Source organism: Ursus americanus, chromosome 2 (assembly GCF_024610735.1).
Source record: "Ursus americanus isolate L20-20 chromosome 2, mUrsAme1.1.p, whole genome shotgun sequence".
Lineage (NCBI taxonomy): Eukaryota > Metazoa > Chordata > Mammalia > Carnivora > Ursidae > Ursus > Ursus americanus.
In genome coordinates this window covers 70,668,640-70,672,975 of record NC_142128.1, presented here as the reverse complement: position 1 = coordinate 70,672,975, position 4,336 = coordinate 70,668,640, and the positions used below count along the sequence as shown (strand labels likewise).

The window sequence follows — 4,336 nt, the reverse complement described above, 5'->3', positions numbered from 1 at the left end:
AAAACCACACTGAGATACCACCTTACGCCAGTTAGAATGGCAAAAATAGACAAGGCAAGAAACAACAATTGTTGGAGAGGATGTGGAGAAAGGGGATCCCTCCTACATTGTTGGTGGGAATGCAAGTTGGTACAGCCACTCTGGAAAACAGTGTGGAGGTCCCTTAAAAAGTTAAAAATTGAGCTACCCTATGATCCAGCCATTGCACTACTGGGTATTTACCCCAAAGATACAGACGTAGTGAAGAGAAGGGCCATATGCACCCCAATGTTCATAGCAGCAATGTCCACAATAGCTAAATTGTGGAAGGAGCCGAGATGCCCTTCAACAGATGACTGGATTAAGAAGTTGTGGTCCATATATACAATGGAATATTACTCAGCTATCAGAAAGAATGAGTTCTCAACATTTGCTACAACATGGACAGCACTGGAGGAGATAATGCTAAGTGAAATAAGTCAAGCAGAGAAAGACAACTATCATATGATTTCTCTCATCTATGGAACATAAGAACTAGGATGATCGGTAGGGGAAGAAAGGGATAAAGAAAGGGGGGCTAATCAGAAGGGGGAATGAAACATGAGAGACTATGGACTATGAGAAACAAACTGAGGACTTCAGAGGGGAGGGGGGTGGGGGAATGGGATAGACCGGTGATGGGTAGTAAGGAAGGCACGTATTGCATGGTGCACTGGGTGTTATACACAACTAATGAATCATCGAGCCTTACATCGGAAACCGGGGATGTACTGTATGGTGACTAACATAATATAATAAAAAATCATTTAAAAAAAAAAAAAAGGTATTCTTACATTCTAATAGAATAAGTTCTCTTCTCAACATATTCTAAGGAGATAATCGGTTGTGAACCAAATCTGTTGTACAAGTGTATTTTATGCAGAATTGCTTATAATAGTATAAAATTGAAAACATAAAACCAAACAAAAGGAAAAGAGTTATATAAATTGTGGAAACACCTTTAATGGAATATTATAGAAATTTTAAAAATGATGTTTTCAAAGTTTATGTGATAACTGGAAAATACTTATGAAAAAACATGAAGTGAAAAAGCACTTGTATATATGTGGGTATATATAATGCCAGTTGTGTAGGTAACATGATCACAATTTTACACCATAAAAATTATATATATATATATATATACAAATAAACATATACATATAATTACACACAAATATACAAATATATAAAGAGAGATAAATTATTCTAAAACGTGAATGGTACTATCACTGGCAAACTCTCAGATAATTTTTATTTGCTTCTTTTCTATTTTTATGTATTTTCTAATTTTCTACAGTTTTATGAATAAAGAGAAAACATTCAAAATCACCAACTATGATGAAGAGCTAAAAATAATAATAATAATTTATACTGTGAACTCTCAGCCTCTATTGTCTAGCAGGGAAACAGAACAAAAGAACAAAAGAAATGGCTCCTTCCTCAAACAGGCCATTGTGTGGAGGTCTGATCCCTGCAGCCAAGGTTGGTCCAACACCATCCACACCCACAGGGTCGTTGATACCCCTCCTGGTCCCAGGACAGGACTGGGAAAGAGCCAAAAGACAATGCAAGACTGTAAGGTGGGCCCTGAACCTGCACCCAAGGCCTGGAGCTGAACCAGAGTTTCCCTAAATGGTTTTGACCCAATGAACCTGGATTCCCTTAAAGACAGAGACAGCCCATTGTGTGAACTATAGTTTATGGACAGCTTTATATTGGGTTCATAATGGCATAATGCCACACACTCCTGCACATTCCCCTAAATTCTTAGAGGACCATTTTGCCTTTTGAATCAGAGAGTTGCAAAGTTCCATGAAGAATGGCCCTTGTGGTGCCAAGGTGGCTCAGTTGGTTGAGAAATGGACTTTCCGTTTCAGCTCAGGTCAGGATCTCCGGGTCCTCCCATCCCTTAGGCTCCAAGCTCAGCGAGGAGTCTGCTGAAGATTCTCTCCCTCTCCCTTCCCCACCAATCCTCCCCACTTCCTCCACTCTAAATAAATAAATGAATGAATAAGTAAATAAAATCTTTTTTAAAAATTGCCTTATGGATAAGCACAAAATCAAGAGACAGCGATTAGACAGAATTTGTGAAGGTATTCACCCCCAGATCATGAACAGCCCCCACCCTCGCCCTCTGGTGGCTCTACTCAGTGACAGAGACCAGACTATGGTGATGCCAGTCCTGAGGGACCTTCGGTGATGCATATGCCAAACCATTATCACCCTTACCAGGGACGACCTGGAGAATGATCGTGCAGACTGGGAGCAGCTACAACAACACTGACATCAAGGCTGCTGGCAAGCTTGGGACTGCCACGTGCAACATCCCTCAGCAGTAGAAGAGCCAGCTGACTCCAGCAACTGTCACATCCTTAAACTTTACCAGCGGAACGCATGGTTTTACCAGGTGCTGTAGGAAGGCACACTGGTCCAGAGCATTGGGCAGATGGACACCTCTCGAGCAGCTGCATCCATGGGGAGGCACTGGGCCTCATCCGCTTCTGTTGCACAGGTCAGGCGGTTACTGTTCCAGCCAAGGCCTTTGGATTCAGCATCACATTTTATGACCCCTACTTACAGGACAGGATAGGGTAGTCCCTGGGTGTGCAGAGGGTCCATGCCCTGCAGGATGTACTGTATCAGAGCGACTGGGTCCCCTTGCACTGTAATCTCAATGAACATAACCACCACCACATCAATGAGCCATGGAGCATTCCTACTGAATGCGGCCCACAGTGGGCTGGTGAATGAGAAAGCCTTAGCCCAAGCCCTCAAGGAAGGCAAGATACTTGGGGCAGCCCTTGAAGTGCATGAATCAGAGCATTTCAGCTTTGCTTAGGGTCCCTTGAAAGATGTACTGAATCTCATTTGTATGCCCCACATAGCTTAGAATAGTGAGCAAGCCTCACTAGAGATGAGAGAGGCAGCTGCCACCGAGATCTGCCAGGCAATCACAGGTTGCATCCCCGAAAGCTTAAGACACTGTGAACAAGGAATTCTTTGTCACAACAGCTCCCTAGTCAGTAACAGATCAGCAATCAGGAGCTCAGGGCACCATATGCAGATACCCGACACGCAATGTGGGTGTGGCTCCCAGAGGACTTCCTGAAGCCTTGGAAGGGATCATCCCCGTAGGTATCCTAGTGACTCACAACCTCCCTACATTGGCACACACTTCCCAAGCTCCCTCTCCCAACCAGCCTATAAAACATGGGGACAATAGAGAGCACCCCAATGAGCAACAGCAGAGAATGACTGACAAATGGTCATCATTCAGATAAACCTGGAACCAAGAGACGGTGAAAAATAGGTGAACTAAGAAAAGGAATTTGACCAACTTTTTAACTGATTCCAGACATATGCATCATTGATGTCTCAGGGTTAAAAGGGCTAGAAGCCCAGACATGGGAAAGCTGAAGCTGTCTTCTGGTTACAGAAGCGTTGAAAGACTAGGATGTGATTTATTAATGACCAACGTCTGTTATGATGTGTTATGCTCTTCAACTGTGCATCAAATCATGAAAAATAAATAGATCTTTTTTCTTTATCCATTCTTTGGGCACAGCAGGTCCTGACCACCTTGCTCTAGAACGTTGCTTCAGGAGTTCCAAATATCAAAAAATACTAAGAGGAAATCCTCATCCTATGACTCTAGTTCCTTTGGTCCATGGTGGCTGGAGAGCTCTTTTGCTAATAGAAAAATTAAATTACTACAAAATGGGGAGAAAACTGTTTGCCTGTGTTAGACAACTGCCAGCATAGGATCAAACACCATTACAGGCTCCTGTACAGAAGTCTCTCTTCCATCTGAACTGCATACTGAGCTGGCAAGTTGGTTGTGAATTCAGTAATATCCTCCAATGATGAAAAAAAAAAAAAAAGAAGAAGAAGAAGATAGAAAGAAAGAGAGAGAGAGAGAAGGAGGGAGGGAAGGAGGGAGGGAGGGAAGGAAGGAAGGAAAAAAGTTTACAGACTAATATCCCTGATGAACATAGATGCAAAAATCCTTAACAAAATATAATATATTAGCAAACCAAATTCACAATATATTACAAGGGTCATACACTATGATCAAATAGGGTTTATTCTGGGGATGCAAAAATGGTTCAATAACTCCAAATCAATCAATGTGATATACCACATTAACAAAATGAAAGATAAAAATCATATGATCATCTCAATAGATGCAGAAAAAGCATTTGATAAAATTTTACATCCATTTATAATAAGAACTCTTAACAAAGTGGGTATAGAGGAGACATACGTCAAAATGATACAGGCCAAATGACAAACCCACAGCTAACGTACTCAACAG

General features: G+C 41.8%; 1 pseudogene; it reads left to right on the top strand.

Moving 5' to 3' along the window:
- The first annotated feature begins 2,065 nt into the window (after window positions 1-2,065).
- LOC123785650 (C-terminal-binding protein 2 pseudogene) lies at window positions 2,066-3,302 on the top strand (annotated as a pseudogene).
- Window positions 3,303-4,336: the final 1,034 nt, after the last annotated feature.